General features: G+C 54.2%; 1 long non-coding RNA gene across 1 annotated transcript; it reads right to left on the bottom strand.

The window, feature by feature from the left end:
- Window positions 1-251: 251 nt before the first annotated feature.
- Window positions 252-6664, bottom strand: LOC130852540 (uncharacterized). The gene is made up of 4 exons (XR_009053374.1): window positions 6600-6664; window positions 4125-4226; window positions 3140-3904; window positions 252-1517 (listed from the first exon to the last, which is right to left on the bottom strand). It is a non-coding gene; the product is annotated as an uncharacterized LOC130852540 (long non-coding RNA).
- Between the last annotated feature and the right edge of the window lie 18323 nt (window positions 6665-24987).

The following is a 24987-nucleotide window of genomic DNA, read 5'->3' as shown; positions in this document are numbered from 1 at the left end:
AGTCCTAAAAACAAGTCCAGTGTGACCTAGAGTTGGAAACGTGGTCTCCATCTCTCTGCTCTTGGAAGACGGATCCCAGAGGCCTGAATCACCCTGGCCCACTGCTGGTCTGCATGCAGGGTTGAACAAAGGAACTTTCTGCAAAGCAGCCCTATCTGCGGCCTAAAGCTACCTGCAACTTTCCACTCGGCTCCATGGACCGCGAGCTGGGACAGAGGCAGACTTAAATGGGGAGCAGAAGGAATACCAGTCTCCAGCACCAAAATCAGACGTGTGGCTTCAGACTCGCATCACCCTGCCCTGCGGCCACGGCTCACCTTATTATGATAATCAGTGTGTTTTTCCTTCTCAGACAAAGAAGGCTCCTCACCAGAGGAATATTGGAATCCAGCAGCTACCTCATTAACGTCTGCAGCCTCTTCCTTGACAAGGCCCAAGATTAGCCCTGCGTTCATTAAGGGAAAAGGGCGGAAAGTGGAATAAAACTGAAAAACACAGCTGGGGGGAGGGGGAGGGCTCTTTCTGTTGGCCATTCATTCATTGAAAGACTCCATGTACCTTCGGGATTTAATCACCAGCCGAGGGGGCTGAGGAGGGTTTAACCAGGATGCGGGAGGTAAAGAGGTTAAACCTGATAGAAGGAGTTAAAAACCCCAAAATGGGGCAATTTGATTTGAAAGCTTCCTGGGATTTGTCACTGGGATGATCAATTGAAAACCTTTTTCCTGTTGACTTGCTTTTTTACCTAACCCAAGAAGAAACCCCTTTCTCTGGATGCGTTTTCTTGGTGGGTTTTCATATTTTCTAGGTCTCCCTTTCCTACTTTTTTGTCTTTGGTGCCTTTTTCTAGTCTTGGCTTCTTTGTCTCCCACTGCTCCCCTCCCCCCACTTCTTTCTTCTCTCTTTGGTCCTCCCTGTGGGAACTTAACCTACAAGAAAATCTGAGGATGACCCCAGTTGTATTTTCTCATGAACACTTTACTGCATTTATTTAAGGCCCTCAAAGAGTGAGACTTGAAATCTCACCTGCCAGACAGCCCACCTGACCTGCCTGGTAAAGACCGCCTATTCTACAACTGAGAGAAAGAGGTGGCTTGGAAAAACTGACCTGCCCCAAGGCCTCAGCTCTAGGTGGTTTAGACTCCAACCCAGGTTGAGATGCTAAGAGGCAGGTTCTAGAAGGTGAGAGGCCTGCATACCCCAGGTCGTAGGAGAGGCTAGGAAGGAGGAAGGCCAGGAGAAGCAGGTGACTCTGTGAAGTCTACAGGGGGGGGTGGGGGGGGTGTCTGCCCACAGAAGTGACCGGAGCTGGAGAGAATGTGGGAGAAACGCTGGCTACGTGTCTGTGTGTCATGTGTCCGTGAACCGGAAACGTGTCCAGGATTAAGCTCCAGAAAAGTCATTACCTTAGTGAGAGCCGATCGACGGAGTAGAAGAGGTCAGGAAGCAGTGGGTTGGAGAGGAAATTGGAGGTGAGGAAGGACAGCAAGTGTAGACAGGCCTTTCGAGAAGCTTGGCTGCGAAAGGAAAGAGAGAGTGGCTAGAAAGGAGGGCAGGAGGGGCCCGGAGGCTCAGAGCCGCCGAGAGAGCGACGTCAGGAAGCCGGAGGGAAGCACTGGTGGCCAGAAGGCCAGGTCTGAGGCAGGAGGGGCCAGGGCGGGGGACTCCTCTCCCTTCACGGTGTCCGATGCCTCAGATGCCCTAATCGGAAGGCCTCTTGACGGCCCCTGTTCCCCTAGGGGGCGCAGGCCAGCCCCCGGTCCGGACAGGGAGTTGTGAGTTTCAAATGAACTGACGGTTGCGAAAAGGCCTCTGCCAACTGCAAAGGGAGACATAAATGGTCCCTATAATTACGCACTGGTAGCAGGACGCTCAATTTTACAGCCCACTCAAATCGCACTGGGGCCTGGGTTTTCACTGACCATAAATTATGCGTCCTTACATTAAGGATGTAAAACCCAGTGGTAAAAGCTCCTGCCAGCCTCTGGAAGACAAAAGGTCCCCCCTAATAGCCTGGATTAACTCACAGCAGATCTCCGCCCACTTCATTTGTCACCTTCCAAGTCATCCTTCCACCTTCATTTGCCACATAATCCAATCAGCCCCTTTCAGAAGCCTGGGAGCTATTGTCTACACCAAGCCGGGTTTCTCTAAAGCGGCCCAAGTTGTTTTTGTCTCGTCCGGACAAAACTGGTTGGCTTAAAAGGGGACGAAAGAAAGTGCCGGTCAAACGAGGACCCCAATTAGCTTCCAAGAGACTGTTTTCATCATCTTTGTATCACATACTAGGCCTGGTGTGCGGGGCATAGTGTAGGCGGTCCAGAAAATGTTTGTTGAATTAATTCTGTTTTTATTTCTTCTGGAATTTACTTATTGAGCGCAAACAGAGCACCTAGTGGGTGCTAGCGGTTCTTACTGAGAGGGGACAGGGCTGGGCATGGGGTAAGCGGGGACTGCCTCCTGGTGTTAAGCATCTCACAATTTCCACAGCAATTACAAAGCACTTTCATAGTGGTTACATCATTTGGCCTTCAAAAGCGCTCTGTGGGGTAGATAAACGCGGGTGTTTTTTTGTGTTGCTTTTTTTTTTTTTCCTAATCCCCATTTAGGCCATGAAAAGAACTGAGACTAGGAGAAGTTAAGCAACGTATTTAAGGTCACACCGTTATTGAGAGGCGGGGCCAGCACATGGTACCAGCATTGGGGCCACCCAAGACCCCCAAGACCACCCTGGGCAGCTGGGATTTCAAACAGGCTGCCCCATTGTCAAACATCTGATTGGAAATCAAAGGGCTCTTAGTATAACTCCGGGGCAGGAGGTAAGGGACAGCCACAAATGGTACCCAGGGTCCAACTCTGACCCCTTTTCTTGCCGGCAACGTGACAAAATGCTTACACTCCTCCAGCCTCAGGGACCTCACCATACATGCGAGTCAGTCCCGTCCCCCAGGGAGGGGTGCTCAGTTCAGATACATCTTCCTGTCCTCCGCCTTTTAACATTACTCACTTCAAGGCCAAATTCATTCTCATCTGTAAATGAGGTGGCCTCGCTCACATGGACATCTGACACAGAAATAACATGGGCACAGAACATAGAAAGTGCTCTGGAAATGACCACATGCACCATGCGTGTCCTTACTCAAGTCAGCCTGACGCCCGTCTGGGTGCGGCCCCTACCTGGGGCAGGGAGAGCCCCGTAGACTGGGGCTGTCCGGAGCGCTGTGGGAGAATAAACAAGAGGTGTGAGACAGGTGAGAGGGGCGGGGATGGATTGGCCGACCAAGCTGTTTCAACAAACATTTGTTGACTGTCTCCTCTATGCCTGGCCCTACCCGAGGCTGCTTGGACTCATTCAATACTCACAACGCCCTGGGAGGTTGCTCTTCTCGGCCCCGTTCCCCAGAAAGGACAGGGAGATCTCTAAGGTGGTGGGGATGCCCTTGGCAGTTCAGTAGCATGGCGCTGCGGCACGTGCTCAATCCAGAAGCCCACCCTGGGCCTGGGAACTGCCAGTGAGATGCTGGTTGAGGCCTTGGCCCAGGTCCCCGTCCTGAGAAGTTCCCAAAGGGACCCTTCCATTTAGAACATCATGGGGGTCACAACGGGGTGGATTGAGAAAGACTGACACCTCCCTGGGGTTGGAAACCCTCCAGGTTGCTGACATGTAACACAAGCAGAGACAACATAGAAAAGCAGTCATAGCATCAAGGCAGAAGCATAGCAAAGGCCCAGGGTTAATGACCAATGCCCCCTCACTAGGGCATTGGTTTAAGCCTTAGCCAAGAGGGACAGCTGGCTGGTCCGTTCTGGGCCTCTTCATCCTTCGTCGTCCTGGTCCTGGGGTCACTGCCAGTGGCTGCTTTGTGTGCTGGTAGGATCCAGGAATCCGTGCTCCTAGTGTCCTCTGCAAGAGATCAAAGGTTAGAGGACACACTTCAAAGCCCAAGTCTCAGTATTAATTAAAATTTAAAGGAATTAATTACAACTAAAACTAATTAGTTGAAATTTTAAATGGCCTTCTCATTGCTAATGGGGGTCTGGGAGTGGTGCAAGGAGGGTGGCAGGGGTAGGGGGTTCTGCCCCCCATGTTGTGTGTACACGGCCACGGGGAGGGGTTGAAGTACCAGAAGGTGGAGGTGAGGCAACACCTTGGCATCAGCACGGCATCCACAGGTGGTCCTGAAGACAGGGAGGCAAACGGATGATGTCATCCTTGAAGAGAGACCCTATGGCATGGGAGGGGGTGGGATTAGAAGCCATCTTGAGGACCTCTAACGGCCAGCACAGGAACCGCAGAGAGATGGAGGGGGCAGTCGGAGGGAGAGGGAGGGGGGGAGAAGGGAGTGGGGGAGAGAGGGGGAGAGGGGGGAGGAGGGAATGGGAAAAAGGAAGGGGAGGGGAAAGGGGGGAAGAGGAGAAAAGGGAGGGCGAGGAGGGAGAGGAGCAGTGGGAGGGGGAGGAGGGAGAGAAGTGGGAGGGGGTAAGGAAAATTTGATTGACAGGGCACATATGTCTGCTCTGTGCGCATGCGCACCCCGAAGCCCGCGCTAGCAGGCCGAGAACCATTTGCACACACACACCGCTAGGGGGCGCGCGGCCGGCGCCCAGAGCCCAGGAGCGCAGACACCTGCGGCGCGCGCGCAGGAGAGGCCTCGTGCGCCCCCCGCCCGCGCCCGGCCCGCAGCTGCCAGGGGCACAGCCGGCAAAAGACAGTCCGGGGCTGGCGGTGCCCAGCAGGTCTCGGGCTAGGCAGGGGGGCAGAGGCCACCCCGGCCCCGCGCGCAAGGCCGCTGCGTGCCCTAAACGCCACGCCTGCCACCACCGGCCAGAATCCACCTGTGGACGCCAGGCGCACGTCCTGGGGCCCTCCTGCGCCCCCCCAGCCGTGGGAGGCACCTGGCACCTGAGAGGTGTGAGGCTTTCAGGGACAGTCGCCCTAAGGGTCTCTCCAGAACAAGATGCCACTCTCAACAGGGAAAAACAAAGCTTGGCTCCAGCCTCCGGGAGGTGCAGTCAAGCAGACACTAGTTGAACTCGTGAAGGCCCAGCCCTCACAACGCTATTTCCGCTCACCTGCGGGCCCTGGACACACGGCGCTGCACCTGTCACCACTGGCCAGGAACACGAAGGCGCCCAGGCCGCCGCCGAGCCCCCAGCCCGCGTCCCGCCTCCCTGCCACCACAGCGAGAGTGTCCAGGCCCCGCACGATGGCGCCTCGTCCTCCTCCTCCTCCGAGGAGCCGCACCTGCCTCCGGCCCTCAGCCCACGCTCCTCCACGGCACCCCAGGTCACGCGGCCGGGGCCACCGCGGCGTCTCTGCCCCGCGCGAACCCTGCCGCCGCGCCCCCGGGAACCCGGGGGCCTCAAGCCATCTGCCCCCCTGGAGACGGAACCCGGACCCCTGCGGGAAACCCCGCGCCCGACCCCCTCCAGCAGGAGAACAAAGGCCACCTCCCCTCCCCACCCCGCCCCCCAAAATTCCGCAGTGCCAGCGGCGCCCTCTGGCGGCCGGCGAGAAAACCTTCCAGAAACCTGCCACGTAGCAACCCGCTCGCGCTCCCCCTCCCCAAGCCCGCCGGCCCACCGTGGGGAGGGGGCGGCGTGGGGGGGCTTGACAGGGACAAAGGAAATGGCAAGAGGCGACTTCATCAAAAGTCGAAAGCCCGCAACACGTCAGAACCTTCCAGCGACCATCACGCGACCCTGAGAAGACCCCCGACCCCCAATTCTCAGCTCCCAGCGCCCGGACCCCTCCAACACGCCCCCTTTTCTGCATTTCTCTCTTCCCCCTTGATTAGCCTCTTCCAGACCCAAGGACGCAACCTCATCTCCACCGCAGCCCATCCCCTGCCTCTATTCTGCATGCACCCCCAATTACTGGACCCTCCCCCCAGCCACCCTTCTCTACGGAACTCATCCTAGGGGGCTTCTCGCAGGTTTGCACTTGGGCGCCATATCGTTCCACTATTTTAATAAACCAGACGATATCAGGTAGCAATTTCGCTGTCTAAATTCTGACTGGAGTCGGCTTTGCCCTGCTAACCTGTGTACTTGGATTCGGAATCCCTAGCGGGTAAGTACCACTACTCCTCACGCCTACGGCCACCGAGAACCTGGCCGAAAATTAGCGGGAAAATATGCCCAGGAGATTCTTGTTTTCGGGTGCTCTCCCCCTAATTCTAGGGCATGCAGAATGCATCCGCCGCCATATCGCCCACCACTCGTGATTCTAAAGGTGGCTTCAAACACAGACAATCTGGGTTTTGGACCCCAGTGACTGCGGCACACTGGCCTCTGACAGGGCTTTGATCAGCTTCCTCCCACTCATCTTCACTGAAGCCCCTATCACCCAGCCTGCCCTCAAGCACTGGACTGGAAAGGGGCCCTGTGATTTCCGCCCCCCAAGAAAATGTGCCTGGAGATTTTCCTTCCTGACACAATTTCGTTGGCCGATGCTCGGGGACCAGGCTAAGTGGCCGCCTTAAGAAGGTCCCCGGCATCTATCTTGCAGCATGTCCAGGAGGACGCAACCCAGTCCAGAAGGGGGTGTCGTCTTCCTTCTGCACATCCTTTCGGGCAAAGGATGGCCAACCACTCACCAGGTAGGGAGGTTCTCGCGTGGGCGCCCTGGCTCTCCCGAGGAGCTGCGGCCGAGGCCGGCGGGCCAAGGCGCGCTCCATCCCAGCTCTCCGCCGTCTGCGCTAGGGGCTGGCTGGGTGGGGTTTATATGGAGGCGCAGAAGGGGTGGTCTCTGACGTCAGCGCATTCTGCTGCAATGCGCTCATTTCTCCAAAAGTGATTGGCCGGAAAAATGAGCCCCCCAGATTCTATGACAAATTGCTCTAGCCGCACCCAGATTGCAGCAAAGAAGGGAGGAAAAAATTCTGCCGCAGTGCCCCTCGCCGCCATGACCAACACCCTGAGATCGCTGGTGCTTTTTCCCTACATGAGTCCCGTGCACCAAGCGGGGAGACTGCTGTGCACAATTTGCTGGGAGAACTGGACAAGGGGTGGTTGTCCTCAGGCAGGCCGAGGGTAAGGCTGGGGCGCTGGGGGCAGCAGATCACACACCTGGCTATTTCGGAACCTCTATCAGAGGATGCGGCTTCGGGAAAGAAGATGATGCTTTCTGCTTATTGTCCTGGGAAATAAAATGCCCGGGGCAAGATAAGCGGTACCCAAATGTAAGTCAGCGGCTGTCATTCCCTTTTAGCCCATCCGTCCTTTTCCGACTGGGAGACTCGGTATTGCATCTCCGAGTCAGAAAATCCGGGTTTTGGGTCCCCGGTTCTGCCACTTACAACCTGAGTACCCAGTACCCTGCAATGCCCCCTCCTCTGCCAGGGGGTCCGCTTCCTCCACGTTAAAAAGGGGACACCCCCTAACCAGGGTTGTGATAATTTAGACACGAGCCCTTGTCCCTATAGGGAAAGTACTTTTCGAGGAGGACTGTGTCCCACAAGGAGATGCATAGGGTTCCCCCCAAATTTGAGGTGATTTCCCCACACGCACACTTTGAAAAGCGCCCCCCCCCCCAAGCGCCCCCGGGGAAACAGGCAGCGACACATGTTGTGGCAGAGCATAGCTGCACGGCCTCGTGCTCCGGGACTTGGCACATGAGATTTAATCCTTAACAGGTGGCGCCTTCGGCAGCTCTGCCGGGCACTGAGTGGCAAAGCGGGCAGAACCGTCAATCAAATGTCCTCTCGCAAAGGTCAAAATGCTGTTGAAAGGGACCTAGGATCTATCTTAGGGCGACAGGTGGGTGGCAGCCGGGAGGGCAAGGATGAAGCGCCTGGTGACAGAAGAGGGGTGAGAATGAGTGATGGCTCCCAAAGGGGAAAGACAGAGGGGCCCCGTGGGGGTATCAAGTTAGAACAGCTCCCCTGCACTTCTGGGAAGGGGGGGGGGCTTCAAAGCGGCTTCAGAGCGAGCCCCCTCGTGCCCAGCGATCCTGTAGGTAACTATAACACAGTTGGGAGATTCTGGGGCTGAAAAGATGGGACAGGGCTATTTGTAAGCCCACGGCTAGCGACAGGGAGGTGAAAATGGACCACCGGGTTGCACGAGACACCGAGTCTTGGGCGGGGGGGCTCATTTATAGATGAGCAGGCGTGCTGTTTGGGGAGATGAAGATAAAGTGGCCTTTGGGGGCCATGGCGGGGAGCTACCTTAAAGTGTCAAATAACGTTAAGGGGGGAGGAGAACCCCATTTACAGGCTGGGGAGCATGCAAGGCGCCCCAGTGCCTAGAGCCCCGGCAGCAGGACTGGCACAACAGACAGGCCCGCACCAACCGCGGATGTCAAGAAACCTTCAAAAAATCATGGCTCCGAGCATCCGCGTCAACAGGAGAGCGTTTATGAGCCACGGTATTAATAGCTAGGAAACAGCCCGAGCCAGCGGGGACCAATCAGCGGCCAGGAGCCCCTGTCGTCAAGCCGGCGCGGCCAATCAGACACCCGCAGGCCCGGTTGCTAGCCTCTCGGGGGCAGAGGCGAGGGGTGCGCACCGCCGTGGGGGCGCCAGCTTGCCCTCCGCGCGTGGGAGGCCTGCGTGGGAGCCGAGGCGGCCGCCAGAGAGCATCAGTAGTCACGCACTTGGGGTCCCTGGAGGCTGTCCTAGAGACAGTGCCTCCGGGCGTCATCCCTGCAGCCCCAAAGGACATGAGTGATGCTCTGCGAGGAGCCCCTGGCTTCGGTTGGGGTGCCTCTGAGAGGCCCTGGAAGGAGAAACTCCAGATGGCCAATGCGCATCTCCGTCCTCAAGGCCTGGCCCCCGTGGGGAGAAGTGGGCCTCCCAGCTCAAAGTCCGCCTTTCTGCTTCTTTTCTGGGCTCCCTGGCTCCTCAGCCTGCCGCTCAGCGTTTAACAGTAAATCCCACTCCTCTTTTTCAAGGTCTCATCGACAGGCCAAGGTAAAAGACCCTGGAAATTCTGTTTCTGACAAAAGCACCGCGGGTTTGAATCCCAGCTCTGCTCCCTCCTAACTGGGAGGCTGCTGTCCAGGCCCTTCACTCTGGGCCCCTATTTCCTCATCTGGAAAAAGGAAAGAGTTGGACAAGATGGTCCCCAAGGAGCCTTCCAGTCCTGCTTTGCTTGATTTGAATGTATACATCAGGCGAGTCAAATGTCTTCCAGAACATTCTGCATGACAGTAATTAGTATCAGGTGTATCCTGCGGTCCATGTGGTTACTTCATCATGCTGCTTTTCTTTCCATTGTATTTTATTTTAAACAGAACTCCATGGCAACATGTTTATCCTTCTGGCTTCCTAAAAGAGTGAAAGAAAGAAAGAAAGAAAAAGATAGAGGGAAAAAAGGCAAAGAGAGAAAGACAGACTGATGTAAACTAATCTCTGCTGAGCATGGTTTAACCACACACACACACAAAATCCATATGTTTAAATGTTTTCGTTGGCTTTTCTGGAGCTCAGAACCTAACTTTTTTAATATTTGTTGGTCTAAAGCAAAAAAAAAAATAATAATAACTTGAAAGAGCTAAGTCTATGGTAATGTTTGGACCCAAACTGTTTCTCCATCTGAACAATGTTGTGCATGCTTTATTTGCTCGAAAAGGACATTTGAGGGCTCAGATTCATATCTATAGGGCAAAACAGACAAGGAAATCCAGGTTTGAGAAATGGCTCACTTTCTTTCTGTACATGCTGAAACCCAACTCTCCTGAAGAACCCTGGAGGAAAGCCAGTGTCCCAGACGCAGGGCTTAGCCTGCTGCCTCTCTCTCGCTCTCTCTCTCTCTTTTTTTTTTCACGTAGATCTAATTCAAAGCATACATTTTTCTTCTTTTTTTAATTCATACTTGGGAACCCTCAAAAGCCGTATGAGCAGTCTCCTATCCACATGTACATACTTGTGGGCAAGTGTACAAACGTCCTAAGATTCGGCCAGGAAATGAAGACAAGCTCCTCCTATAGCCATCTTCCAGGAGTGGGTAAATGTACTCTCTTCTTAAAAACCATACTCAGGCAACCCCTGAGTGTCTGCCCCTCTTAGCAGGCCTTCTCAGCCTTCCAGGTAAAATACTCATGTTCCCCAGAGATCTCTCCTCTGGGCTCTCTTCCACATATCCAGAGGGTAGCCGCAGTGATAGCTGGTGCTCCTGCCTTCCTGATTCCTAGTTCCAATGCCAGCCTCTGGCAATTCAACACCCCCAAAATCACACATCCCTGGACCACCCCCATCCCCTCGAGACCGCATCCCAAGTCAGAGAAGCAGAAGGGAACACAGCGTCTTCCTATGAAGCTGCTTTGGAGTAGGAGAACCTGGAATTCTCAGGTAGCACCTCCACACCTCCTGTAAAGTACAAGACAGGGCATCGAGCCCTCAAGGATTTGGGGAAAACGATCAAATACAGTCCCATCTTCTGAGATCCTGGAACTGACAATAACTCTTCTAGAATACATACCTATCTGTGGGTCCCATGCTAACCACCTTTCAGGAAATTGATTCTGCCTTCAAAACAAAGTCTAAACTCTTGAGTTTGGCATTTAAGGGTTGTAGGAGGGGCTCCTTTTTTTCTTCCTGGTTGCTTATACAAACACAATTCTTGTCCACATTTCCTGTGAGTCAGATGCTTGGTGGTCCCTGTCGTGTGTCGTGATCCTTGGGTGGGTAAGCGGGGAGCACCACGTCTGCTTGGGCACTTGTGGACTTGCTACCCAGGACCCCAGTGTAAGGAGCTCACTGCTTCCTGGAAACCTGAGTTCCGGGTTCAGCCCCAACCTTTGCATAGAAGAGTTTGCCAAACTGTAGATATTAAAAGACAAATAAAATTCAGCACCTTTCGTTAAAGGCCACAGATAAAGCTGACTTCCCAGTAGACTGCTGGCCTTCCAGGCGGTGCATTATGTGTTTAACTCTGGGGTGTGTGGTGTGTGGGAGAGAGGGTCGGCATTGCCCTTTAGGGATCCTTTTCGTGACTAGAGTCAATGAGAAAGATCTGGAAGGTAATACCCCCAAATTACCACCCAAACCATTAGTTGTTCTGGGTGAATAAATTCTGAGTGATTTGTCTTCTTTCTACGTTTATGGAATTCTCTACTGACATGTATTGCTTTTATTATGTGTATTTTTTTTTAAGTCAACAATCCAAGAAGACTGAACATTTGAGCCTCTTTCTGATGGACCACAAATGGGAAATATTTTTCTAATAAGTAAATAAAAATTAAGAGACTCAGGGGATTTCCCTGGTGGCGCAGTGGTTAAGAATCTGCCTGCTAATGCAGGGGACATGGGTTTGAACCCTGGTCCGGGAAGATCCCACATGCCAGGAAGCAGCTAAGCCCTTGTGCCACAACTACTGAAGCCTGTGTGCCCAGAGCCCACGCACTGCAACAAGAGAAGCCACCGCAATGAGAAGCCTGTGCACAGCAAAAAAGAGTAGCCCCTGCTCGCAGCAACTAGAGAAAGCCCACACAGCAACCAAGACCCAACGCAGCCAATAAGTAAATTTATTTTAAAAAAAAAAAAAAAAGAGAGACTCGGGACTCCCCTCCTCAGTAGTTCAAGACATCATCCTCCGATGGAGGCATCTGAGCAAGGGGTGGACTGCCCAGGGGTAGCCCCACAGCCACACTTGACTTCTGGAAGGGCTCCCTGGAACCTGCCACAAAGGTGAATAAATTCCAAGCTGGTAACAGCAAAAGAAAATGAACTTCAGTGGTTGCCTTCACACAGGAGGGGCCTAAGGAAATGCATTTACTAGGGGAATGAGGCAGGCCATGAACAGGGTCTTGGCGAAGCAGCCCACCATCATGGGGTGGGTTTTGGAAGTCACATCCTGACACCAGGAGAAGGTGGCCACATTGCCCAGCCCCGCCGCCACCCAGCCCTCTGGCTTTGGGCGTGGGCCAGCCCGAATTCAAGGGGTTTTCTTGGCCCAGCTCCATGGAAATATTTCCTTCGGTGGAGCAAAGAACTGCTTCATTCAACTGCCTGCGGCTAGGGAGGGGGCTGGCTTTGCTGTGTTGACAGAACTTTAGAGGCCTGGGGAGGCCCCCCCCTCCCCAGGAGAAAATGTATTCCAGGTAGAACAGGACTGGAAAGTTTGCTTTTTTTTTTTTTTTTTTAACTAAAAGATTGCTGACAGTTGAAAACCTGCCACCCCACCCAGGAGGCTCTGAGAGAAGACATCTGTGCTAGATTTCAGCAAGGACTGTCACAAAGACCTGTCTCCTTAATGGCCAGGGAAGGGGACCATTGCCAGGCTCACTTTCAGTTTAAACATTCAAGGTCTGGACCCTTCCAAAGCCCGCGGTTGGCTTCCCTGGGCCAAGCCTGGTGACACCTGAGTCTTGGCGCTCACCCAGAAGCCACCAGCTCACTAGCAGAGTCAAGGCCCTCCGGGGGACTCTGCCATTGGAGCCCGTGTGCCCTCAGAGGTGGACTTCCAGGGCACACACCATCCTCCTTGACTGACCCTAGGTGTGCCGACGTGCATGTCACAGTCAGTGCCTGAGAGAAGTCACCCAGAAACATAGGAACCCACCTCCCCTTCACCAAAAAGCCAAAAGAACCACACTCACGTGACTCCTGCCTGAGAGCACAGCTCAGAAGTTCATCTGTAAATGAGAGGCTTGGGGAGAGCATGGAGGGGTCTTCACCGTGAAAGGGGGTGATGTATCCTGCCACCTGGGGCTCTCCTAGGGTTGAAAGGGAACGAGAAACCAACCGAGGGCAGAGCATGGCGTGCAGGTGGGGGCACTCTGTGCAGTGGCCCACCTGCCTGGAGTTGGTGACCCCTGCCACCTGAATTGAGGGGCTGAGGCCCTGTAACCATGGGGCTGATTCCTAGCATTCGTTCACAGCTCTTGGGTAGACCAGTAGTCTTGCCCAGTGGGTGCGGGTTTGGGCCCTGAGCTCAGATCTCAGATGCAAGTCCACTTACTCCCCCTGTGCCTTGAATCAGTTGTTTAACTTCTCTGAACCTCAGCTTCACAATCCGTAGAATGGGGAGTAAATGCCTCCTTCAGGCGGGAAGATTAAGTAGGCAGAAAAAAATGTGTGCTGTAGTCACCATGTGTCCCCAGTCTGTTTGACACCAGGACTGGGGATGGGGAGAGAGCTTCTTGTTTTCTATGCTGCTTGCATTTATTTTATAAGAAGCGTACTTTATTTTGTAATTTACAAAAAAAATTAAATCCAACCTAAGTGCAAGAGGGGAGCAAAGGTCTGTGCCACGTGTGCCCTGTTGCCCTGCCACAGATGTGGAGATGCCCTTCCTATGTGGGTGGGACAGCCCTGAAAGCTGTTGTCTCCAAAATGCCTGAGAGCTTGGCTGCTGCACCCCGAAGTTTGGATGATGGGCTCTGCTAGTTCCACAATCAGCCAGAGAGTGAAGAGAAACATGCTTCCCCACTCTCAGCCTCTTTGCTGAGCCCTGTGGGTTCTCTGTGGACCAGGCTGGCCACCCTAGTGCCCTACTGCCAACAAGAGCCAACTCTCTTCCTCTGCAGGAACCCCGTCCCAAAGATCAGGATGTGCGATGCAGTCTGCAAGCTCATTGGGGAAATAGATCTTCCAGATAAAAATATTCCTGGAACACATGGTCTGTCTCCCTCCCCCCTTCCCTGCTGTTCTCCTGTCTGAGATAGGACACAAGCCCTCTGCGGCCAGCATCAAACATTTTGCGAGGAGGCAGCGAGGAGAGTTGGGTGAGAACACGGACTCTGACATCAGGCTCGTTCAAATTCTGATACCACCGCTTGACTAGCAGCTTGACTTTGAGTGAGTCTCTTATGCCTCTCTGTGTCTCAGTTTCCTCATTTGTAAAATGGGGATAATAATTGGACCTGCCCCCAAGGGTTGTTGAGAAGGTGAATTGAGGCCATACATACAAAGCCCTCAGAACAGTGCCTGAGTGCCCAGTAGAGGCTCAGTAACCAAGGTGACAGCCTTCACCTCATGCAGACAGCCATGCTGTCCCCAAAGAGGGTCGATTTAACAAGGCCATGCTTTCCACAGGGACACAGAGCATGAAAACTTTGGCACAGCCTCCTGGTTCAGGAGGAGCAGCTCTGGGCCTGGCAGAGGAGATCTGTGAGCTTCTCCATCCTGGGAATCTTGGGACAGGGACAGTGACAAAGATTGTGAGTGTGGCCAGGTGCCCTCCGTGCCAGCCTCTGCTGCGTGCCCTTCCTAGAGCCAGAATGCAGACACATCTTGCAGCCTCAGCCCCTGAAAAGCTCCCCCCACTGCCCCATGAAGGGCAGCTTCACCAGTAGGGTTGCTGGGGGTGACTGCGGGTCTCCTGCGGTCATCTCTGAACACCACAGGTCACCGCGGGTCTTCATGCTGGCTGCGCCCCCGTCTACCCACTTGCTCAGGCTTATGCGCTGCAAACTCTTTGCCCTCGGAGACACGGGCTTGAATGTTCAACATACCCTTTAGGTGTTTGCGGAAAGGATGAGCTTTAAAGGCGCCTGCCTTTAGGTAAACAGAGCTGCCCTCGCACATTTGATGATAAAGGAAAGCAAACAAAGGCCACCTTTCAAAGCCTGCTCCAACCTAAAGACAGCATCGCCTTTGTGAACCGGTGGGGGTGGAGGGCTTTGGGAAGCCTCGCAGGAGGCCCAGGTCCTTTGAGGAGGGTCCTGCCCACTCACTCCCCTGAGCTCTGGTTTCCTCTGCAAAAATATGGAAAACAGGACTCACACCACAGGTCTGCCCTGAACACAGAATGAGACAGACTGACAGACTATTAAAAGCAAAAAGCTTCCTGATTTATCCAGAGGGACGCTGAGAGTCAACGTCCACGGCTGAGGCAGTGGCTCCTCTCTCTGAAACGGTCACCTGGTAGGTGGCACACGTGAAGGGGAGCCAGGCCAGGCACACTCAGAACTGGCTGCCCCCAAAATACACCACTGAGAGGCTGCGTCTTTAGTCTGAGCTTTGTCAACTTTGAAAGATGAGGACGTCCCTGGTGGCGCAGTGGTTAAGAATCCACCTGCCAATGCATGGGACACGGGTTCGATCCCTGCTCCGGGAAGATCCCACATGCCGCGGAGCCACTGGGCCTGTGCACCACAACTACGGAGCATGTGTGCCACAGCTACTGAAGCCCGTGCACCTAGAGCCTGTGCTCCACAATAAGAGAAGCCACCGCACTGAGAAGCCTGCGCACCGCAATGAAGACCCAATGCAGCCAATAAATAAATACAACCTTTTCTAAAAATTAAAAAAAAAAACTTTGAAAGATGAATTCCAGATAATTTTGTTAATGCTTTCATTCATTCAGATCAAGAAACACCTACTGTGTGCCTAGGACCGGCACTGATTCAAGTGCTGGGGATAAAATGGCAAGTGATGAGCAAGCTCCCTTCCGCTGGGACTTCGGGGAGCTGGGCTGCAGCCCTACTGTGTGCCGGGCTCCGCTCTGGCTGCCTCTGCTCCCGTCTCAGGCGGACAGTGTGCTCAGCCCAGGCCCTGAGAGCAATGAGTGACCGCCACCCTCCCTAGAAGGAGGAACCAACCAGTGACAGATTGTCATTGAACTAACAGAGAGCCACTTTGGGGCTGGGATGCCCATGAAAAGCTAGCGCCTCTCTCCCGGGTCTGAGTATCAGGAATTCTGGGCCCACGTCCTTTCCCAACAGTCTGGCCTTATGTACATTTCCCAGAAATTCTCACTGTTTACTCTGAGGGGCCTCCCCACAGCAGAAGTCATTCAAATCCTGATTTCAGCAGTAAGTCACTTTCTGGCTGGCTCGGGGCACAGACATCTCAGAGCATTGAACGTATGGCCACGTGGCCACCCCAGAGATCCAAGCAAAATTCTGGCTGCCCAGCCTGAGCTGTCCCTGAAAGGCTTCAGTGTATACCCCAGCCCCTTGCTTTGGGGGTTCGCATGGGGCCTTTACACATGCCCTGAACAGCCAGTGCAGACCCAGGCCCAGATTTAGGGCTGATTTCTACAGCCCAAATCAAGGCCCTCATTTGGAGAAAACTGAGTGGATCTAGACTGGAGCAGCGGGGCAGGAAGTGGCTGCCAGTGTGTATAAGCTGTCATCTCCCACCAGGCTGGAGAGGAAGTTGAGATTGGGGGTGGGGGGAGCAGAGAAGATGGAGAGAGGAAGATTGGGGGGGTGGGCAGGGGATCCAGGTGACTGCATGCTCACTGGCAAGTCCCCTCAAAGTCCCCTCCCTGGGCGAGGTTTCCACAGGGGAAGAGCATGTCCACATGGAACCAGAAGGCTCTTCCCTGCCCCATCCCAGGAACTTGGTCTAAAGGATGTGCTGACTACTCCCACCCAGGAAGGGCCATGGCAGAAGAATTGTGGATCAACAAGGGGGCCAGAAGTGAGTCTCTAACTCCTAAGAGAAGCCCCTCTGTTTCCAGCATCCTAATTAGTGCAGCCTCATATTGAAACATCCTAGTTGAGGTCCCATAGTCCAGCTCGCCGGAGAGCAAAGGCTATAAACAAACATCCCTGATGAATGAGGCAGAAGATGGAACAGGTGCCCCAGAGCCTGGTGGAGACGCTGCCCCTGTGTGTGTGCCACGTCCCACCTAGCAAGCAACGTGGGCTGAGAGGAAGAGGGGTCCCAGGTCTGGGGTCATACATCCCATCAAGAGGCTGTCCTGGCACCAGGGAAGGGACCCCCCCAACCCACACAACCGGAGAAAACTGGGAGACACAGAGGCAGCCCCTGGTCTCTCTGGGCCTCCGCAGTGTCCTTGCACATTCTGTGAATTAAGAAAAAGATTTGGGGTCCAGGAAGGCAGCCCCTTCCGCTCAAAAAATGCGTTGGAGCAGAAAACAGGAAGCAACTCACACTGCAGCCTTTCAGAGGCACTCCTGGGGGCCCCCAGCCTCACGGCAGGTCTCTGGGTCCTTGGCAGAAGTAGGTGCCACTTCCTATATGTTACAGGCAGCACTGTGCCTGCATTCTGAACCCAACGGGAGGAAGGCAGCGTGAGGCAGAAGGAAGATGTGAGGGACTTTAACATCTGCTCCGGGAGTCAGGGTAGCCTCACCCTGAAGGCTGGGGTGGGGTTCTCTGAACCGGGGACACGGGCTCAGGCCACCAGGCAGCCCCCCCCAGGTGGCCGTCCGCACTAAGCAGAGTGGATGCAGAGCTGTGTTCCCCTAGATCGGGGTTCACACTTGAGCCCATGTTCCTCTTAAATAAAGTGAAAACCCCCATCTCATCCTTCCACTCCACGCCTTCAGCTTTGTGAACATGTGAACTCTCCAGCACCACTCGCCCTCAACCTGCAGCCAGGAGTGATGGCCAGTGGGACTCTGGGTCCCAAGTGAGCATCCTCCCATAGGAGGGCTGCAAAGCAAAAAGGGAAATGCTTGATTTGGACCGCCTCAAAATGTCTCTGCAGGACTTTGTTTGTTTAAGATCTACATTCTTTTACTAAACTATTGGAAGAGTCACCATAAAATGCCACCCACGCCACCACACACACGCACACACAAACACACATGCAGTTTCCCTCAACTTGATACTGGGTCTGCCGTCGAAGCAGGCACGACTTCTCTGGAAAGACTTCTGGCAGCAGAGACCAAACGTTTAAATGCACAAGAGTGTGAACCCAACCATTTCCTCTAGAAACGATTCCCGCTGAAAGGATTATGCAAGGGCGCCGAGATGCAGAGCCACGGGAGTATCTGGCATGGGGCTGTCTGTCGGCAAACCAAAAACAAAGCTTAGGGTGCGCGATGTGCCCAGCGGGGTTCTCAGGGCTTTTAGTACCTATTTAATAGCTTGTTTAACCTTCATCCATGTACTTTATCACACCCATTTGCGGATAAGGAAACTGAGGCACTGAGAAACAGCTATCAAGGAGCCAACCTGGGATTCATGCCATAAGGCACTTCTCCCTGTCGCATTGCAGTCACATTTTTTCCACACTCCCTTGCCCACCGGGAGGGCAGAGAACATGCGAAGGTTCAGGACATTGAACTCAGGTCTTGGCCAAGCCGGTGACAAGGAATCCCCAGAGGGTCATCTGGGCAGGACTTTCCAGCCTGGGAGTTATTCCTCTCTCCTCCAGCTGTGATAAGAGCCATGCGCACCCCTACATTTGGCCCGGGAGGGGGCTTCGCTGTGCCTGGAGGGCACTCTGGTGTAAAGAGATCCACGCAGAAATCAGTTTGAGTTGACCCTCCACAGAGGAACTGGGTCTTTGGGCCTCTCAGTTTCCCTAACTGGGGAGAAAGGCCTGTAGCGGTTCCCACCCTGACTCTTCAGCAATTACCACGAGGGGTAAGACGTGGCCCTGGGGATCATTGACCGAGCTGCAGTGAACGGCACTGCAAGGAGTGCGGTAAAGGAGAAGCCCAGCCCCGCAGTCCTGGGGGTCCCAACACTGCCGTCCGAGTGAGTCATGGTGTTGTGCACACAAGCCCCGTTGCAAGGGCAGCAGGTGTCCACGCATCACCCAGCGGGGACCATGGACGCCACGGAGCGCTAGGGAAGCTTGCTGAGCTGAAGCACAGCAGCACAAGGATAACTAGCAAGGCACACGCATCCGGCCAAGGATCCTGGCCTCTTGCAGGACCACAAGTGGTTCAAAATGACTGACTTGGCGCCTATGGCATTCAAACAATCATATTTTCAAGGCCACTAAGCAGCCCAGGCACACACTGGCGCTTCCCAAAGTCCCCTTTGCATTTGCTCAATGGGTAAATGTTGCCGCAAGTGTCTAAGGGGCTTCGGAGGTCTGGGGTGAACCCTGCAGGTGCCATGACCTCCTCTGAGACTCCACAACCCTAAAGCCCTTTCCTCAGTCCCCTGGGGTTGAGCAGTAGGAGGGGGATGGGCAGCCTTCAGCCTCAGTCCTCCCCCACCGCAGAAAGGGTCATTTGCAAACTAGCCAGACCAGGCTAGGGGCCTGAAATCTCCAACGCTGGAGAGTTCTTCCCCTTCTTAAAGGAACCAAGCAACGCCAGCTGGGTGCAGCCCCTGGACCAAAGACCACCTCCCCTGGGGGAATTCGTTTTCATTCACTTTCTGGGCTAAGCATCACTACCCTCACTCAAGGCTTGGGCGGGAACCCACGGATCCTGCAGGCTGTGCAGTTTTCCTGCTAGAGCCTGAGAAGCGGCTGGCACCCCATCCAATACCACTGTAGGAGGGCTCTTTCTGGGTCCCCAGGGAATCAGTTCAGGCTTCTCCTTACATTTTATCATGATTTGGGGGATCGTGCTATGGTGCTGTGTTCTCGTTTTTACCTCCAAATGCTGCCCACTCTTCACTTTTATAAAAGCCTCAGCGGAGGTTCTCAGAAGCCCAGATTCACCCAGGTTCCCCCAGCTATGATTTGGCAAGGCTGAGTCCAGAGGACCTCACTGCTGCAAGAGAGTCTTCTGGAAAAGCAGGATCTGGGGCTCTGCTCAGTGCTGGGGGACAAGAATTGCTCCTCCTCAGAGTAACAGGGCTTGAGTCCTTGCACCTTCAGGGCTAGGAAACAGTCTAGGTCCACGTCCTGGGGGTGGAGCTGGCCCAGACCAGCACATGCAGGGGATGAGCGTGAGTCGGGCTGCAGCACGTGACGCTGCTCAGACTTATGCCTGCAGGAGTGTGGTACCCAGCTTGGCATCATATCCAAGTGTTGATGGGGCCCCCAGGACTCAATCACCTCTGCTCAACAGCCTCGAGGGCTGAAGTCTGCCTGGGAGGGGTAGAAGAGTCTGCGCCTCTGTCAGACTCCACCATCCCCCACCACAGACGGGTAATTCCCCAGGAACCAAAGAGCCTTAGGGGAGGGCGAGTCGACTAAGAGTCAAGTATCAATTCCTCTCGAAAAACAGTTTCATATGGGGGAGGTGCAGGACCAGGGCCTGGAGCAATTTGGATGCAGCTTTACCCCCATAGACTTGAGACTGCGCACGAAGTTGCCCGAAGACTGTAGATAACCTGCGGCACTGAGAATCTCGGATCCCCATGAAATCACCAACTGTGGAGAACTGTGGTGAATCACACACTTCTCTGTGCTGCAGAGAAACGCATCTGGGCAAAGAAGAGCCGAGGAAGCCAGGGGATCAAGGCAAACCAATTACAGCGCCGTGGGATCACCGTGTGGACCGCGGGCAACTGGCAGACCCCAGCCCAGCAAGTGCCGTCTCCTCTCAGACCCACAAACTCTTAGCAATCCCTGAGTCTGGGGCTTGAATATTGCCCTGGCCCCCAAACTTCCCAGCAGCCTACCCTCGGCACAGCAGAGCTGTGCTCTCTTTGCTCAAAGAGTGGAACTACAGGGGCCAAACCACCTCCAAAACTCAGTAGCTTAGATCCTGGGCCTGAGAGAGGAGGATGCCACCGATCTCATTCTTGGAGCAGATCGGGCCGCCCCCACCCCTGCCTCCCGACCCCACCAGTAGCTCAGCCTCCACTGGGGAGAGCCATTTGCAAAACAGCAGGCAAGGTGGGGGTGCCCCACCTCTGCAGTTCAGGAGGTGAGTTAGTCTTTTCTACTCTAGCCTGTCTTTCTCTTCTTAAAGGAGCAGGGTGTCCTTGGATGGGCTGCAAGGAACAGCTTCTAAGGATGAAATTTAAGGAGCTCATCTCGGCAGGAGGTTGGCTGCCAAAGCAGCCCAGGCAAAGCCATTCTGGTGACACTGTTTTCCCCAGACGTGGAGAGAAGCCAGTGTGGTCACCCACACGTTGTGGTTCTGGAGGGCGTTGGTTCTGGTGCACTCACACAATTCATGGCGTTTTCAGGAACCACACTGTAACATTTATTTACCACAACAATGCGAGGAAATGGGTCTTTTGTCCTCCAGTTTTGGAGAATCCCAAACTGGCTTCTCTCACTCATTGGGTGGGGGGCCAGAACCGAACAAACCATCAGGGGAAAGATTTGGGGTTACAGACAGGCTCTCAGCAGGAGAACTGGATCTTTGGAGCCCCCTAAATAGTTTCCCTAAGTAGAAGGACGGGATAGTTTCCGCTGCAGAATTTCAGCAAATCCGCTAGAGTGCACAGAGTTGCCCGAGAACCACTGGGGTCGGCGTGATTACATGCAGGTACTTTGAAATGAGAACCTGCCGATCTGAGAATCACAGAGGTCCAAGAAGTTGCAAGCCCAGGGTGAGTGGTGGTGAATCACAGAGAAGCAAAAAAGGCTGGGACCTAGGGGATCAGGGCAGATCCGGTGTAGCGATGACAAAGCTGCAGGATGATGGGTGGGCCATCGGTAACAGGTGAACTATTGGCATCTGGGGAACCGTGGGCATCTAGCAGACCTCGGCTCTTGCTGAACCACAGGCACTGGCGGGCCTTGGGCCTCTGGGGAACCCCAGTGACCCAGGGCAACTGGCAGACCATTGCGGATCGCGGGCAACTGGCGAACCGTGGGCAACTGGCGGGCCTCAGGCAACTGGTAGATCATAGGCAACTGGCAGGCCACAGGGAATTGACAGTCCATGGGCATCTAGCGAACCGTGGGCGACTGGCGGGTCCCGGGCATCTGGAGGGTCTCAGGCAACTGACGGGCCTCGGGCAACTGGGGGGTCTTGGGCAACTGGCTAACCACGGGCAATTGGCGAACCACGGGCAACTGGCAGGCCTCGGGCAATTGGTATATCATGGGCAACTGGAAGGCCACAGGGAATTGACAGTCTGTGGGCAACTGGTGAACCGCGGGCAACTGGCGGGTCTCGGGCATCTGGCGGGCCTCGGGCAACTGGCGAACCGTGGGCAACTGGTGAACCACGGGCAACTGGCATACCGCGGGCAACTGGAGAACCGCGGGCAACTGGCGAACCGTGGGAAACTGACAGACCGCGAGCAATTGGCAGGCCTCGGGGAACTGGCAACCCGTGAGCATCTGGCGGGCCTCAGGCATCTCACAATCCATGGGGCGTTGGCAGACCTTGGGGAATTGGTGGGCCATGGTCAACTGACGGACTGCAGGCAACTTGTGGGTCGTGGGCAGCTGGCAGACCTTGGTTCAACAGCAGGCTGTGCTCTTTTTGCACAAAGGGGTAGCTAATGATTTTGAGTGACACAGCAGGTGCCAAACCTTCCCGAGAGACCCCAGACTCAGTTCCTTAGATCCCAGGACTCAAAGAGGGGAAGAATGCAGCAAGTCTCTTAGGCCAACCCACCTCGGGCTAAGCGAGCCATTTGCAAAACAGTAAGAGGCGTGGGAGCCTCCTTGGGAATTTCCTTTTGAGTTTCCTCTTAAAGAAACAGGGCATCCCCAACAGGCTTAAAGGAGCTGCCTTAGGGATGAAACTTACCAAGATCATCCTAGATAGGCTTGCAGTCACAACTATTTTGACCCCTTTTCCCCAAGCGGGATTTGCAGGGTGTACCCAGACCTTTTGGTCCCCCAGACCTGGAGAGTAGTCACACGCCACCTCAAGCATCAGAGATCTGAGCAAATGGTAAGAAACCTGGCCAATCTCGCGGTGAAGTGTGAGTACAAATCATGGTCTGGCAGGGGTGGGGCCGGGAGGCTAGAGGAATCGTGGTGAACCTCAGCATCTGTTCAGGGTTACGGTTCCTGACCACGGGCCACTGGTGAACCATGGCCCAAAGGAAGTTGCCTTTCACAGTCCGGCAAATTTTGCAATCCATATTTAGGGTCTGTGGCACGAAAATCCTCTTCACTTCCTAGCCACCGGCAGCCCAATCTTGTGCCTGGCTCAGCGCTCTTAGAGATCTTCAGGGAACCCAGAAGGTGCCAAACCACATCGGAAATCCCAAAGCTCAATTCTATAACCCTCAGGGCTGAAAAAAGGAGAGTTGTGCTCTCTTTGACCAAGAGGTGGGTCCATTCTCATCTTTGGGGGGCTTTGTCCATCCCAGTGCTCAGGCCTCTGGAAGACAGAGCCCTTACGAAGCAGCAGGAGGGCTGTACAGGAGGAGGGAATGTGGTAATTCTTTAGGCTCTTTGGTCTTTTCCTACCCAGTGGGTCTTCCCTTAAAGGGGCAGAGGATCTCCAGGCAGGCTTAAAGGGACAAAGTCTGAAATTTACGGGAACAGTGGAGGGCAGCTGGGGGTGTGTGTGTGTACATGTATTCATTCTACTGTCCCCTGATGGGGACCCACAGACTTGAATCCAAAGACTTTTGGAGTGACACTAAGTCATTCTGAAGCCAAGCAGGACCCTGTGGGACCCTGACACTAAGTCATTCTGAAGCCAAGCAGGACCCTGTGGGACCCTCCCGGGTACGAAAGCCTTTCCACGTCCCCTGTTTCTTGTTTGTAGAAAAAGGCTTTAGTCTTCTAGACTTTCCCTGAGTTTCAAAGTACAGATTCAAGCAGTTGCTAATTAGGGAAGTAAGGGAACGCAGAAACAAAGGAAAGGCAGTCAACAAACAAGTGTCGCCATAAAACAGAGTCCTAGTTCCTCCTCAAGGGACACACATAACAATGAGCTGTGCTTCAGGAACTAAGGCCCCCACCCAGGTGGAGGTTGATAGCTGTTTGCTGAGACCCCAGGCTGGTTGGAACCAGGAGGTTGATGATCAAGATTCCCGGAGCACCACATTATCTCATCACCCATCAGCCAGAAGACAGTCATGCACCCTGCAGCCAGCACCCCAAATTAAAAAAACATTAAATTAAATTAAAACATGATAATAAACAGGTTTTTTTTTTTTTTTAGAACTTTTATTGAGATACAGTTAACATACAATAAACGGCGTATATTTAGAGCGTACAATAAAAAGAAACTTCCCCAATAACCATCAGAGAGTTCAGGTCTTTTGATCATGAGCTGCGTCTTTCCTTTGCTTGGCCCTGCAATAAACCTTCATCTGCTCCAAACGCTGCCGTTCCCGATCTGTTTGGCCTCATCGCATCAGGCATACACACCTGCATTCAACAATTCTGGCTAAATGGTCCTTTCCTCATGTCTGGGGAGAGGCTCATGTAGTTTTTCTCCCTACACCCCACTCTGTATCAGATTTGGAGGTACCTAAGGGGGGCTCTGATTCCTGCACACTCTTACAAGGTATAGTGTTTTATCGGGCCTCAGTATTTATTTAACACAACAGACCTAGGAAATGGGTATTCTAGTCTCCAGTTTTGTAGAACCCCAAACTGGTCTGTCTCAGGCTTGAGGAGGGCTGGCAAGAACTGTCAGAGGTCACGGGCAGGCTCTCCATAGGGAATGGATTCAGGACAAAGGGCGACACCAATTTCTGTGCCTCCCCTCCCAGCCCCGTGGGCTTCCTGTGGCACAGAAGGAGCTCCTGCTAAGAGTTCAAGGTCACAGGGCTCCAGTTGTGGGGAGCCAGGTGACCACGGCACCACGAAGGTTGGCCGGACAGCCCGTGAACTGGGAGCGTGGCTGGTGACCACGGCCCAAGAGCCTGGCCTGCCACGGCACGGAGGCCATGGCAAGCCTCTGAACCGCCCTGGAGTGTCACCTCTCACCATCTCCCTGACGACTGAAGTGACAGATTGGAGGCCTGAGGCCTTCAGTACATTTTATCCCGGGGTCACCAGGAACCCCACCACACATTTGGGCATCAGGACCTTCTCTGTTTGCTCCAGAGGGTAAGCTTGTGGGCAAGAAGCACCTAACTGGCCTCAGAAAGTTTTGGGGTGGCCCCCCGCAGGTACCTAAAGCCCAATTCCCCATCCTCCATGCTTCATTGGTCAGTCCAACCCCTGCCCCCTCCCCCCTCCCTTTCCAATACCCATCCTGTGACATTTTCAAACTAGCCTGACCAGGTTGGAGGTCAGAAAATGTGGATTTGTTTGTTAGAAGCTCCAGGGGGAGTTTTTCCCCTTAAAGGAACAGCCTGAGCAGCCCTAAAGACTACCCACCCTGGGGGTGTTTGCTCCCATTCTCTCCCCTTGCCCCAGGCTGGGGGAGGGGGCCTGCAGGGCCCCAGGCTTAGAGTTGGGAAGGTTCCCCGCTGCCTCGAGGGGCCACTCTCCATCCAATGCTGCTGCTCTGCAGGGACCCCAGGCTTCTGGCTGCTGCCTGCTCTTCAACTTACTGCCATCTCAGGAGTCTTTACTTCGCATTTATTTTATCAAATCCTCACGACC

This window comes from Hippopotamus amphibius, chromosome 4, assembly GCF_030028045.1.
Source record: "Hippopotamus amphibius kiboko isolate mHipAmp2 chromosome 4, mHipAmp2.hap2, whole genome shotgun sequence".
NCBI lineage: Eukaryota > Metazoa > Chordata > Mammalia > Artiodactyla > Hippopotamidae > Hippopotamus > Hippopotamus amphibius.
This window is presented reverse-complemented; position numbering and strand designations above follow the sequence as displayed.